This window comes from Parus major, chromosome 18 (assembly GCF_001522545.3).
Source record: "Parus major isolate Abel chromosome 18, Parus_major1.1, whole genome shotgun sequence".
Lineage (NCBI taxonomy): Eukaryota > Metazoa > Chordata > Aves > Passeriformes > Paridae > Parus > Parus major.
In genome coordinates this window covers 8,687,912-8,703,361 of record NC_031786.1, presented here as the reverse complement: position 1 = coordinate 8,703,361, position 15,450 = coordinate 8,687,912, and the positions used below count along the sequence as shown (strand labels likewise).

The 15,450-nt window shown below is 39.6% G+C and overlaps 1 protein-coding gene across 6 annotated transcripts in view; it reads left to right on the top strand.

Annotated features, from left to right (window-relative positions):
- Nucleotides 1-15,450, top strand: part of B3GNTL1 (UDP-GlcNAc:betaGal beta-1,3-N-acetylglucosaminyltransferase like 1) — a 104,512-nt gene that overhangs the window by 54,843 nt on the left and 34,219 nt on the right. The window contains exon 1 of one of the 6 annotated variants that reach the window (XM_019008514.2): nt 13,362-14,503. The exons of the other annotated variants lie outside the window; for them this stretch is intronic. The gene's annotated coding sequence lies outside the window, so the exon portion shown is untranslated. Of the gene's footprint in view, nt 1-13,361; nt 14,504-15,450 lie in introns of those variants that run through there. 6 annotated transcript variants of the gene reach the window in all.

The following is a 15,450-nucleotide window of genomic DNA, read 5'->3' as shown; positions in this document are numbered from 1 at the left end:
ATCAGCTTTTGATTGTGTGAAAGACACATTTTTGGTAGCTTTGTGGGTGTATTTTGCTTTTAGGCTGTTGGAACTGTCTGAATTGTACAGGTGGTTATTTCCCCCACTCTGTTATGGTTCCTAGCTGAGACTTCATTGGCTTCTTTGTACAGTTCATTTAATGAGTTTGTCCCTCATTAACAAGATTGTGGCTCCTACTCCAGCTGTTACTGCCCAGAAACTTTTTACAAAATATATATGATTAAACATGATTAACATAAGTCATTAACATAACTCATAACATTAACATTTACTTTCTTAGAAGTGCAAGACAAGAAGTGATGGGGGCCTTTTTCCCCATCAGGATTTACTATCCATCTTCTCTGTGTACCTCTGCAGTCATGTGCAAGTATCAGCTCTTGAAAAGACTTGAAAAAAGGCATCACTATTGGAAATGAATTATAAAAACTGTCAGCTTTTCTGTCTTTCTTCAAAGTATTAGGTACTGATCACTGAGAAAGCCTGCTTAATCTGCTGAGTGAGATCAAAAGGAAAAATACACTTCAGTTCAATTTACTGTTGCCTGAGATTTATGGATCCTGTGCTGCTCGTGTCTGGTTTTTAACCTGTAACTCTAGAATTTGGCAGGCTATTTTCTCCATCGAGGTCTGCTTGCTGTCTGCTGAAACATCATTTGGGCAGCATTAAAGTCAGGCAGCAAGGACAAGTGCAATTTCCCCATCTTAGATTCTTTCCTATACGAAATGGTAAAAGGGACACTCCCAGTAAATAAAGTATGAAATGGAAAAAGGGATATTTGAAGGGATATTGTTGTGGGTGTCCTCTCTGGGTTATTAATGTGTAGGATTTTTCTTCCAGTGAGAGATCACTGGTTCAATTGCACGTGAACATGTTCTGTGTTTAAGGCTCTTGTTACAGAAGATGTTCTTCCAGTAGTAAGGCTGAGTTTGGAGCTCAGCTTGGTGCACAGCTGGTCTGTATGAAATAATTGACAGTTCTATAGCCCAGTTGTTTCATTGCTGTTTCCTGGAAGAGACAGATTGGGTTCACCAGCCTAATCCCCAAACATGTGGTCCATATTCAAATACGAAATGAGGCGGAACTGTGAACAAGCTTTCTGTTTGGTTGGATTTATTTTGGTATATGCCAAATCTATATTCTGTGCAAGTGCATCCCCTGGGATCTCTTCCTAAGCTGCTACTGTGACCCTTCTATCAGACCAGTATCCCAGTTCCTCCAGCCAGGGGAGTGGGGGATTCCAGGCTAAACCTTAACCTTGGAGCAGATTCCACTGAGAGGCAGTGTTTATAGAAAAACAAATAGAAACCTCACTCATTTGTACTTTCTGTTTTCTGTGACACAGGAACTTTCAGAGAAATAAAACAAATGTTAATGGCAAGAAGTAATTTTTGATTAATGATTGGAATTACTCTCTTTGTCTTCCATGGATAGTATGAAATCTATAAAGGAGATTTTTGATATATTCTAATAGCCTCTATAGCTGGCCAAAAAAGAGAGTGAGAAAATGTATTTGCAGGTTTCTATTTGATGTAGCCTAATTTTGGATGGATTTAGGAAATTCATCAATGAAACAGTGTAGATTAAATTTAAAGCAAATCCACATGTTTTAGTCTGTAAGTGCAGACATTTATAAAATAAATTGGTATATCATATTACTTTTGTTTTCTTTAAAATGACTTCATGTGAATTAGACTTGAGTGTGGAGTCATGAGATGTGTTAGGACATGTTGAAAGGTATTAGGCATGCACACAACATCACCTCCTTTGGGTTGTGTAGGTGGGCAAAATTTGGGGCGTTCTGAGTTGTTGCTGTGATGGGACAAGCAGATGAAAGCAACAGATATTTCTTGTCATAGTCTAGTTTCTTTACCATGCAAAATCAGGGGGTTTTCCTACTTAAAGCATAAAAGCAAGCAAAGCTAAGCAATTTCTTTTCTTGCTGTTCCCAGCCTTGTAGATTTTTCAGTCTTATCTACAGTTTTTTGGGTCCTGTCCAAAGGCCTTTCACAGGGTGCTTTAATTTCCATCACCTTCCCCCCTCTTCTCTTTCCTCCTTATCCCTCCTCATTTTGCTTCAGTTATCTGTTCCATACTGAAACTTGAATTTAATTTGTTTTTTCTGGATACAGATCAACGACTACAATTGTCATCTTGAGGAGATTTTGGCCACCTGCACCTGAGCACTGTCAGAGCATCTTTGGTGTGGGGCATCTGCAGAGGAGGCTGAGGCCATATCCAACAGAGCTGAATTTTAGTCTTCTTTTATCTTTACTTTTTCTTTTGTAATCCTACTAGTGATTATTTTTCTTTTCTTCCCAGAGGACACTGACATTTTACCTTTTCAAACACAAAAAGCAAAATTTATGTTCTGTTACCCAGTGATGCTCTTTGATCAGAAGATTGTGTTAACAATTTCTCTTAATTTTGAGACCAGGAAAGAAATGCCTGAGGGTGTCATAAATCATCCATGAGTTCCAAGAGCCTTGCTTTTAAGTAAAGAACTTTCTCCCTACAGTATTGAAACCTGTGATCTGTCATCAGAATGTGAGTTATTTGAGATTTTTAGCACGATGTCGTGTCTTTTGCTGAATTTAGGGGGAAGCTATATACTCCTCTTAACTGAGGACACAATGTGTAGTCATGCTTTTCTTCACTGACATTAGCTGCTACCAAAATAGCTTCAAATATTTGCAAACAGTCAGGACCAGAGCAGCCTCAGAGTGTTGCCCTTTGGTTAAGAAGTTTTTCAAGTACAAATGAAGGTATTCTGGGTCTGGCTGGGCTTACCTTTCCTCACAGAACACTGTTGTGCTCTGATATCTGGGCTGGTTTGGGTACCACAGCAGTGGTTCTGCCAGGGCTGAGCAGGGATCCCACCTTCCTGCAGGGCTGGGAGGGGACATAGCCAGGACACCCAAGCTTGGCTGAGCCCAGGCTGTTCCTCCAGTGGGATAAAAGCCACAGGAAGGAAAGGGGAACATTGGTTATTAAGGCATTTTTTCTCCACAGCAGCCTCTCTGTGTACTGAGGCCCAGCCTGCTGCTGGGAAATGGACAATAAACCATTTTTTTCTACTTTTTAATTTGCTTCCATGCTCAACCTTCACTTTTTATTTTTTAATTAAACTGCCTTTATCTTGACCCCAAACTTTTCATCTTGTTTTCTTCCCTGTCCTGCTGAGGAGGGAGGTGAGAGTGGCTTGGTGGGCACCAGGGTCAGTTTTACACGAGAGCTGCTCAGCCTTGGAGCTGTGGGACACGGGCCAGTGTCTGTCAGGACAATGCCTCCTGTTTATGAAAAGCAGCCAAAATGGCAAAGCAATGCTTTGCTCCAGCTGTTAAAAATGAATTACAGCACAGGCCCACACAGTAGCAGAGGATGCATTTCTACATTTCCACAATTATTGTAAAGCTCTGGTTTGCTGTCTGAGGGCTCATCCAGGAGCTGGAAGCATTAACTGGATTGGTTGAGACTGGTGTTGAAGCTGCATGCTCAGGAATATCTTCAAAAATAGAGCATAAAAGCTTTCATTCTCTCCTGCTTTAGAAAGCCTTGCTTTCCTGGTTCTGTTCAGGGAATGGTTTATTCTGGATAAATGGAAATATTTAGAACATGAAGGACATTCCTGACAATATTATGTTTATTAATATGAAATGGATTTGGATTTTAAATTCTTTTGCTGTTTTAAATGTTGATGTTTAGAATCGTGGTTGGATTCATGAAGCAGCTGCAGTGCTGAGGGTATCCTGAGTCTGCAGCTGGCTAATGAGGAACGATGTTGAATTGGACAATACCAATTTCTGACCTTACCTAGTCTTAGCAATAGTAAGTCTGTCTTAGTAAGAAAAGAAATTACATGTAGAACAATATAGAATGGGGAGGCTATAGTGACAACAGGTGATAAGACTGAAAAAATGAGTGAAACACCAAGCTTGTCAAAAAAATGCATTGTTTGATTCAATCAAAAAGAACATTAACCCAGACATTTTTTCCAAAAATGAAAGGAATGAAATATGCTTGAAAAGCAAATTTTTGTAGCAGTGTTCATCATTGACAAACTTCATTTGAGATTTAAAGGTTGGTTCCCTCTAAAAGTAACATCTGCTAAAACACTGCAGTGTAAAAGAAACTTGTCTCTGTGTGCCCATTCTGCTTTCATGGCACTTCTGATTTACATATAGTTTAATGCAGTAAACATTGAGATGTGTTTTTTGGAGACTACTACCAAAGCTGGATTAATTTGCCATTTCTGTAAAGTGCCATAATTACCAAAAGCATGGATTTGGGGAAGAAATCATGGTGGGTTTTAACTGGAGTAAGCTGGTTTAAATCACTGATAGGTCTCCTGATAATAATCTGTGTAGCTCCAAAGATAAACAAACACCTTAAGGTACAAATGTTTTTATCTTAACAAGAATTTTGTTAACTAATTCCATGGTATTCCAGCTTGTATTAGTGTAATTCTGCCAGAAATACTTAGATCATGACATTAATCTTAAAAGTTTCATTTATTTACTTCAATTTGTGTGAAGAGGTGAGAGGTCTCATAGTGCAGCAGAAATGAGAGAGTCCAGGCATGGTGGTTGTTGCCCAGCAAACTCTGTATGTTGCTCTGAATGTTTGACTGTTAGACTGAACAATATTTAAACAGAATTCAAAGCCCAGAACAGCTGTGACAGCAGAGGAAGTTTCCAGTCTTCTCCCTTTTTAATGTGGGAGCAGGCACTCAGGGAAGATCAGGGACTGGGCTGGGATGTCCAGTGGAATTAACAGGGCAGGAGCCAAGGGAAAGGATGTGCAGAAATGTATCTGGGCTGAAAGCTTGGAAGTTGGAAGCTTTACAACTTGGAAATTGAGAATAAGCCCAGCCTGTCACAGAAATATCTAAAGTAATATGATGAGGCTGAGTAAAACTTGTCCAATCATCTTTTGCTGGTGATAAAATACAATTGTCTGTTATTTTTTGACCAGGCTTCCCAAAGTGGTGGTTGATCCTCTGAGTCTGTCTGTCAGTGTTGAGGAGACATTTGGACAATGCCCCTAAAACCATGTTTGAACTTAGCTCTGAAGTGCTCAGGCAGTGGATGATCATTGCAGGTCTGTTCCAGCTGAAGCAGTGTATTTATTCTAATTTGCTCAGTGTGTATAAAAATGGGAGATTTTTAATTGCAGCTGTGCTTTAAAATATTTATAGTTCCTTAGAAACCTTCAGGTATGGTCTTGATGTCCAAATGACTCGGGGTTTGGACAGGCCATTGAAGCAGAAATGTTTCTGTTCTGGGGATGTTGGCATGTTTGATAACAAGAAGTTTTATCCCCCTGATAAATTAATGTTGCTGACTCCCTGATGTGGCTTGGGGGGGCACCAGACCTGAGCTAATGCACCCCCTCCCCTCCCAGAGCCCCACTGCCTGCCTCCAGGGGATCTTGGAGCTACAGCACAGGTCTAGGATGGATCAGGAGTGCAAATATCCCACCCAGTTATGCACTGGATGCAGCAATTCCACTGAAGTCAGCAAAGGTAGTCCAGATTTTCACTGATACAAGTGGAAACAGAAACATCTTCCATTGAATTAAAACACTGTCCAGCTGCTCAGTAACATTTATTAACTTTACATTTTGCAGATACTGTATATAAACCTGGTTTATGTCTTTCCTAAGTGGCAGTTGGTCTAAACACAGCATCGTGGCACTGTATGAAACATGTGAGAAGTTCCCCTTGGAAGTGAAGGGAAGAGGTTATTATAAACAGCCCAATTCACATTAAAGTGCTTGAAGTGTCCCACTTGCTGCAGTGCTGAAATCTCAGCACACCTGGGGCAGGGGAGCACCCAAAGCATGGGGATGGATTATGGAAGTGTTCTTCCCTCAGTTCCTCTGGTGCTGGGATGTCTGACATCAAAGGGAGGTTTTTCTCAGCCTGGAGGGTATTTTCTTTTTTCACCCTCCCTATTTGTACAGTACAAATATCAGCAATAACACAGAGCATCACATTCTCTACATCTTCCTAGAATTAAATTTTCTCATGTTTCGATGAAGTAGGAAAACAGATTGAAATTCTGGCTGAGCAGGACAACTTTTCATGTTCCATGAGCTTTAAAGTAGCAATGTCTCCATTTGCATTAGCAAGAAACACTTGCCAGTCAGTATTTTTTCTGTTTAGGAATGGTGTTGCTGAGTTTGGAGGTTTGAGATCAGAGAGCTGCTGTTGGAATTCCTCCTCTGTGGCTGATTTCTCAGTGACCATCCCTACACTGACACAGACAGGCTTTCAAAGCTCCAGTGGGTCTCATTTTTCACTCTTTGTTGAATTTACAAGTCCTGAAGGTATTATACCTCTTTAATTTTATCATCTTTTGGCAGTATTTGGCAGTATTTGAAGTGGTTTTTAGTTTGGTGAGGGTTTTTTTGGGGGGGAGGTTGTTGTTGTTGGTATTTATTTGTTTGGGGTTTTTTGTGGGGCTTTTGTTTGGTGTTTGTTGGGGATTTTTTGTTGGGGTTTTGTTTTGGTTTTCTGATTTGTTTTGGGGTTTTTTTTAAGGGGAAGATGATGTTTATTATCATGAAATTGGCTCTGTGGCTAAAATGCTTCAGCCAGTTTTGGGAGATCACAGCTTGCTGCTCTCCTGAATTCAGATTAGAAGAGGTGACTTGATGCTAGTGGATATGATGTGAGTAACCATCACAACATAAATACCCATCTTTTATAGATGAACTAGCCTGTGTTTAAGAGACTCATCATTTTTCATCCACTTTTTCCTTAAAAAAATTGCTTTTTTCTCCTTCCAATCTCAAAAAAATTTTTTCTGGGGCAGAATAACATATGTGCATGTGTGAAAAATTGCTGTTCATAAATGTCTCAACCTAGATAAATATTTAAATATTTGCAGCTTGCCTGCATACATGCTACTGTTGGAATGGATTCCTGAATCAGATTAAAAGATTATTTCTGAGATTTTGCTGATTTTGGAACTTGGACTTCATTACTGCTGTACAAGGATCTTTCTGGATCTTTTGTTTTTATGTAGGATCAGCTTGTGAAGTGGTGCAGTTTTGAAAAGGGCAGGGATCCCTGTTTCCAAAAAGAGGTTATAGTAAATATTTTATAAGAAATATTAATAAATATTGTTGGTACACTGATTTTACTTTTTAAAAAGCTAAGCTGGATAAAGCTCTGTGGGGAAATCTGATTTCCCTCATTTTGTTCTTTTGTTGTGCTGTTGTTGTACTTGAGTTTCAAAGCTGTAGTTGTTTGTCATAAACAAATAGCACACACAGAGTTCTTGTTTCTAATTTTGGGGATTTAGGAATTATCTAAGCATTTATCTAAATTCTGTGAAGGAATGACAGGGAATTAATTATTATTAAATATTTTTAACCACAATATTTCTAAGATACGTTGTTCTTGTGCTTTTTTGTGTTACAGTACCTTTTCTCAGAATTTGTAGTTCAGAGACCTGAAACCTCATTTGAATCTTAATCATTTTTAGCAGGATGTGTGAGACAAACAAGGGTGTTTATACTGAGTGACCCATGGAGCTCTCAAAGATATAAATCACAGGAGCTGCTTGGTAGATCCTTCCCAGCTGCTGCTACAACCCTGTTTCAGTATGGCCAAAACTGCTGTTCTGTTTTCAAATTTTAAATTACATTAAGTACAATTGTAGCATCTGTTTCCTGCATGATTTTCAGCTTCTTGGCAAATGAAAAATCAACATTTTCTTTTCTGCTTCAGCTGATTTCCTTTAGATAGTTATTAATAGTTTGATATTATAGCAAGACCCTTTAATGCAGATGCCCATACTATTTATTGATGATAGATGCTGAGGGCCATATAGTAAATATCTACTGTTCTTTTGGTGTGAATATTTCTGCTGGACAGGATAAGAAGATGATATTAAAAAATAATGTAAAAAATCTTTTTCATATATGTAGTCAATTGGATTCCTCTTAATTCTTTGGACATTTTAGCTGCACTTTGCTTATTATCAGATTCATACTGTGTGCTAAAACCACTTTTTAGAGGTGATTTATTAAAAATTTAATTTAATCTTAGTGGAGAAAATAATCCCATTGGTTTGAGGATGATTGTGATAGTCTGATTAAAGGAATGTACAGCTCCATGAGTTTCAGGCCCTTCAAAGGTGCCTACCTGAGCCAGTGAATTTAGAAACCCTCTGGAGCTCCTCTGTATTCATTAGAGATGCTGCCAGAGAACTTGCAGGGGTTCAGCTGCACCATGGCAGAAATTCTCTCTGTAGAGAGGGCTTCTTGCTTTTTATCTCCAGCTTGGTGTGAACCTGGACTCTAATCCTCGTTATTGTGGATTTTATGTTGTCCCAGTGCAGTGTGGGTGCCCTGGTAACTCACACCAGCCTCTGCTTGGAAGATCTGAAGCTATAAATTGCCTTCTTTCTTATCCCTGAATTCTTTAAAAATATTTTAAAGTGCTGGCTAGATTGAGTGGCTGTCTGAGCAGTAACTGCTGCAAATCAGGGACGGGAAATGCCAAGTTCAGGCAGAATTCACTGCAGGAATGAATGTCAGGAGTGATGCACACCCAAGGACTCAGAGGTACAGCGTGACTTCAGGCTGCCCATGCTGTGAGAGTCTGGGGCTTACAGTCACAAATTAATGAAATGTTGGTCATGGTTCTGGCTGGGAAGCAGGGGAAGAACCTACAAATTCAAATCCCACATAAAAGCCATCAACAAATTATTAGGGAGGCTGAAATGGGAGAATGCAGAGAGGAGGGAAAGCTTTGTAGTGCTCTCAGCTCTGGTTTGTCTCAGACTTTACAGATTGATGGGCACTTAATTTCTATCTCTGCAAATGCTCAGGGTTGGTTGAGGTCTTTCCAGCTGTGTCCTCTGCACTGTTGAAAAACAAACTCTTTTAAGAGACCACTGGGTTCTGGACATGAATTGGGTCCCTTTCATTATCAAAAATGTACACGTGTGTAAAAAGTGTTGCTGAGATGATGTTGGGTTTTTTTACTCCTAGTACGTATCTATTTCATTGTGAGAAAGTGATCATGGGGTAGAGGATTAGAGACAGTGTGCAGAAGGCTAAGACCCCAAGATCTTAAATTTTCCCCCTGTAAAATCTGCTGTTACATTTTCTGGACTAGCAGTGGCATTTATTTTTCTAAAATAATTTTTTATTTTCTGTCTTTTCCTTGTTTTCCCATTCAGAGTTTTGAAGGGTTGCAGAACTCAAATCAAACACTCTCAAGGCACTGGAATGCATTTGGTGCTTTGATACTCCCCAAAGACTTGTGATATGATGGAAGACATGAGGGAGAGATTTAGGGTAAAGTTTGCTTTGATTTCCTAAAGAAAACATTCTACTATCGCAGCTGTTAATCGGATAATCAGAATCTGCAGCTTAAGATCTGATCTAACTTTTCTCTTTTGCCTTCTCTAAAGGGTAAAAGTCTATAGGGGGAAAAATACCCCAAAAGAAATATCATTTATATTGGAATAAATACAGCAAATTTTCATGAATATTTAATATTTCTCCTGTGGGTCTTTTACATGTACATTAGCACACAGCTGAACTTCTCAAATTCAAAAGTGATCTCCTTCCCTTTAGTTTGATTCTTGTTCATAAGGTGCTTGTATTTCTTTCATTTAACTGAGGGTCATGTGTCCCCCACTTCTAAGTTCCATAAAACTTCAATAGCACAAGCTTTTATTTGAAAAAGAGAATCAGAGAGCATTAGTATGAAGGATATGTTACACTCTCAGATAATCCTGAACACTCAGAAGCATTTCATGTTTCTCTCTCCAAATACCTGCATTTTAAAATTTGCTGAAGCTGAGATTTGCCAGGAGATTTACTCACATTTCAGCTGAACATTAATTCTGGGAGCTGGTACATAGAAAAATTGCATGTGTGGCGTTTTATGGGAATTTGTTTTCCTCTTGCTAACAAATTTTAGGGAAGTTTGTTAATTGTGGACATAGCATTATGCACATTAAGAGCAGAATAGTTTTATTTTTTAGCTACCCACCATGTAGAGAGATATTTCTGTTGTCTATATTGTCATCTGTTAAATGCTGTCTAATAAATCCCAAATAAGAAAGACCAATTCAGTTTTCATCTTATGAAAATTCTAAATGGCATGTCCACAAGCCAAGTGGAAAGGTAATTTTTTTGGACTTACTTTACAGCATTGGTCAGTGTTGTTTCTTAGCAGATTTCTTGTTTGTTCTAATCACAGTTTAGGACCAATATGACTTTAAGCAGATTGTTTTCTTTCTTTTGTAGTAAAACCTCAGCACAAACAGCAAGCCATGGAGACAACCTCTTGTTGCAGAATGCTTTATTTTACTGGATGGAGTCATTCTTCCATTGTAAATACTTGACTCTTAAAATACTGGAAAATCTCCAAGAATTAGAGAAACTTTTTGCAAAGACCACTTTACACAGCCTCCAGAGCCCAAAAATGCTGTAAGACAGGCTAAAATCATACAGGCTGTTTCCTTTGCATGCAGCTATTGTTTTGGCTTCAGCAGTAAGTTAATTCATCGTCATTAGTAGGGAAAAGCTCTAAAAATGTCCAGAAGAATGGTGCTTGCTCTTGGGCATTCAGCTACAAAACAGAGATATTCAGCAGTATGGTCGGCCCTCAATTATCCCACACAATGGGCTGCCAGGAGCTGGCTCACATAAAGCAAAGCCACAGCAAATTCAATCCATAGGAATTGGGCTAGAAACCCAAAGTTAATATATTTACTTGTAGCAAGTTTGTAAACAGTTTTGCTTTCAGCAGCAAATTTTAAGAAAATCTAATAACATAGATAAAGAGTAGCCTGCTATATGCATCTTTACCCAGCGTTTCATTCTTTGTGGGGCTCTGCTGTAGCCAGGGGTGTCAGGAGGAGGTGATGCCCTGCTGATACACACCCTGTTTTTCATTCCAGGTGGTGATTTCACTGCAAAGACTTGGTATGAAAATTCTATTTAATGTACTATTTGTAGAAATTTGTATTTTGATATAATGGCTGCATAGCCACAAAGAGGACTTTTGTATTTTTCTAAAAGTGAATGGCCTGGTGAAAAGCACTAGAAGTGCAATAAACTGTGAGGAACCAGGGAGGTTGTTACAGCAGCTCAGCCAAATTCAGCTTTTCTCCCCCAGCTTTCCTCCTGTTACTGAGCCCTTTGCATTAAGAGAAAAACATCTCCCAGCCCCTCTCACTGGCTCTGTTCTGTGTTTCCTGCAAACTGTGAGACATTCCAGCCTTCATTCAGGCTTCAAATCCAGAGGAAATCACGGGAGCTGTAGGTCATAAATTTTCCAGGAGCAGGAATACCTTCTCAGAGGTGCTGAATGCTCTTTGCTTTCACTGGCATTAGCAGTTCTCAGGACTCTCTTACTCTCTTTGATTAGCTTTGTTGCTTGCTAGAGTTTGGGATTTTGAAGGTGGAATACTCATTTTCAGTCAGGCATGCAGCAGAATTATTGTGTATACACCAGCTTTTCTGCACAGAGAGGCAAGGTATGGTTTATTTCAAGAATCTACTTTTTGCTGTGCTGGATTCCAGCTTCTTTAGGGAAGGATTTTCAGCTGCTCTCAAAGCTTGCAGTGATGAGGTGACACAGGCAGTTATTTGTGCAGGCCTAGGAAAGGGTACAGCACTTCAGTACAATATAAATTAACTGCATGGAGTCCATACCACACTGGCTGTTTAGGTTCCTAAAAGCTTAATAAAGCTCATTGTAGTTACTTTCTTTTGAAAAAATCTTTGCCCAGTCCTGTTTTTGAAGTAGGAAGAGTCTTTTTTTCTCTTCCCTACCCTCTGAAGCTGTTCTCTCACACTGAGACACACAGAGCCGGTTCTGGATGTAAACCTGGTAACAAGGTCCTGGTACAACCATTGCTGAATTAATGCACAGGTATCTTAACACATCATTGCCTCAGGGTGAGGGATGGTCCCCTTCAGTCTATGGTCTGCCTACAGCTTACAGAATCACTGTCACCTTCTCCATGGGATTTGTTTTCTTTTTTACCTTCTAACGTGTCAATGTATGTCCCTGGATATTAGAAAGCTTCATTTATCTTAACAGAGGAGATTGGGTGTAATCTTGATTTGTGTGGATATAATTTTGAGAAATGCTTTAGCATAAATAGAATGAAATGTGTGGTGTGTTTTGGGGAGCTCAGGTTGTTGCTTTGGGAAGCAGTCTGGGATTAAATCTGTTGCTGTTGTGAACTGCCTGGTTTCCCCTGCGTGTCCTGCATGGCACGATGAGATCTGATGTGATAAGGTTTTTTCACCATCTGCATGTCTGCTTTTATCTAACACTGCTGTTAGACTTTGATTTGCTGCTTCAGGAAATAGAACTTTCCTTGAGAAGTTACTGTAAACACACAAATGCCTTTCCCTGTATTGGAGCTGAAATTTTGCACTGAATGCTGGCATGATCTGCAGTGAGCATCAGTGGGAACCAGAGTTCCATGTGCTGTTGACAGCTTTGAAACACAACAATGAAAGTCACTTTATCAACTCTTTGTATTCTTTAGATTTATTTTCAGAGAATCTGTGTAGTTGGATGTAATTTGATAACCAAACAGTGAAGGAGAACAAACCAGTTCCAATTACTTGCTACTTGATCCTTGGAATAAACCCAGATAACTATAAAAGTTCTAAATAATTTAGTAAATAGGACGCTGAAATAGGAATTTCTGCCCCTCATCTGGAAATGGATTCCAGTTAAGTTATGACAACACTGTTCTTCAGGAATTCTAAACCTGAATTTATACCTTCATCTTCTGGATTTTAACATGAAATATTCATATATGTAGATATATTTAAGGCATACAGTGTACTGTAATTAATATTTATTATTGATAAGCATTAATCTTTCAATCCAGCTGGGTGTGAAAGGTTCACAGATCCAACCTGCTCTCAGAATACGGAATTAACTCCTCAAGGAGTCTGGAGACCCACTAGTGTTCCAAGGTGACACAAGATATTTGTTAAGTACAGTTGGAGAATATTTCCAGAAAAACTAAACATAGTTATGTCACCATCATTCAAATTCTGCTTCTGATTGATTTTCAAGTTAAGACTAGCTTGTCCTCTTTGTTTCTCTCATTCCAGTCCATGCAATCTAAAAGATTTATGGATAAAATCTAGAGTGTCAGTCTCACAAAGTGAGAAGTTGCAGTTTTTATCACAGAATAAGGCAATTTGACCATTTTTTAACACCTTGGCAAGAGTTTATGACAAGAATAGTCATAGAGGAAACTTTCCCATCAGACTAAACCAAGGTGAAATATAGAATTTCCAAAGTGAGGAAGGTTGAAGTTATTTTTTTTTTTTTTTTCCTTCTCTTGAAGATAAAATTTCAAAAGCTCTGAAAGGTGATTTTCAGAAGTTTGGCAGATGCCTCAGTGTTTCAGACCAGTTGTTAGGAGTTAGTATTTTCCCTGGCCAGTTCTCCTCCCATCAGAGTGGGTATTCAGAGGATGCAGTTTTATGTTACAGCTGGACTCATTAACTGTGGGCAGTGACCAAAAAGGGAGGGCTTGTTTTCCTCACCAGAGCTTCTCCTTCCCTCTCCAGTGTGTCAGTGGTATTGCTACTCTGACCCCACGGTGAACTGATTCAGAGAGCTAAGGCTGTAGAAAACTAACACTAAAACCAGGGAAAATAATGGCTTTTTAGTGCTGTAGTGCTCTGATCCATCCTGGGGTCAGGCAAGTGCTGGTGCTGTGACTGGGGTGTGTAGCCAGAGGCAGGATGAGTGGGAGAGCTCTTCAATTAATGTAAATGTGGTGTGAATGTAGATTTCCAGCAGTTTTATCAGGTTAAAGATTACTTCTGGATTATCTCTATTCCTGTTGAAAAGAAGGGTTTTGTTCTCTCTGCTTAGTGCCTTGTTTTCCTACATCCTCCTTTGAGGTAGCACTGCTGATTTATGGCTTGTTGGATCTGGGGGTTCGGCTGAAGACTTCACTAACAGCAACAAAAAAGAGAATTTCAGCCTCACAAAAGTTATTCTTACATAGCAAGGAACTAGGTAGTGTGAATTTGTCCTTTGTGACAGCAGCACAAATAAATGTTGTACTGTATTTATGCAGAAAAAGTTTATATCCCAGTTCACTGACTCTCAGCTGCTGTGCTGTGCAGGTTTAAAGACTTTTGTGAAGGATAAGAGCCTCAAATCATGTGTGGCATCATCAGTCTCTGCTTTGCCCATGAGATTCTCCTCTGGTAGGACAGTGAGGCACAGAACACTGCTGGATTTAGGGGAGACATGGCTGTACGTGTGTGATGGTCTGCTGTGAAATCATCATCTCATCCTCTGTGTTAACATGAGTGGCTTTTGGATGTTTTGTCTCTAATTTTTCCCATCTGTTCTGTCTGGTTTCACTGAGGTGCCCGTGGAACACACGTTCTCTCGGATGGTTGGGTGGATGCTCTTGGCACGTGAGCACAGTTAATTGCATGGAGCTCCATCTCTAAGGTGAAGTGCTTTTCTGTTCTCTGAGGGACCTGACAGCTCCCAGGAAATGGCATCCTGGCCTCTCCAGACACATTGCACAAGTGATGGGCTCAAGATTTACTTTTGAAGTTTTTGTTCCTTTCAGAAATGAGATTCAATGCAATGCCCTCTGGCCTGGATTTTCTCCCTGCTGCTGTTTTCTTTTGGGATTACTGTTTGGTCATTGTTTGGTTCAGGCCATACTCAATTGCCCTTGTAATTAATGTGGAGCTAATAACCATGTACTGAGTAATCATGGCTGCTCTGCTTTTCTGGGCTTGTTTGGACTGTTTCAGCTCCCACTGACTCTTGGGGGGGAGATTTTTACATTTAACACCTCTGAACTAGAGTATTTCAGCTCTGAGCAACATGCTGATGTATTAAGACACATTAGGTGATAGGATTGTTCTGACTAAATATAAGTGCCTAGAATTGAAGTGTCTGGATGAAAATGAGTCACCCTAGGATTCCTTTAGTGAAGTTCTGTCACTGTGCTCTTGGAGCTGGCATGCTGTGTGCTTCACCCTGAAGTTTGGGCAGATGCCCATAAGAAAAGTGGGAGTAGGTCATCTGTCAAATTTTGATTCGATTTCTAATTTAATTAATCTAGACAGTTGATTTAAATGTCTTTATTTGGTTTTAAATCCATGTTTATCTGTGGAAATGGAAGTTGCCAGATGTAAGAGTTTGGTGTGGAGCTCCCTCAGGCTGACACCAAGAGGAACACCTTTAAAATGTAGATGCTGAGATGCATGTGACAAATGTACACTCAGATGTACAGGAATATTAATATTACCACTGTACCATGCTATGAAATTGTCAGCTTACAGGATCAGCATGGTTATTTGACTGACAGGAGTTGTGCAGTTGGTTTCTTCTGCCTTCATGCCCCAGGAATGAAACTCTGTAGTTTCTGTGTTGCTGCTGGA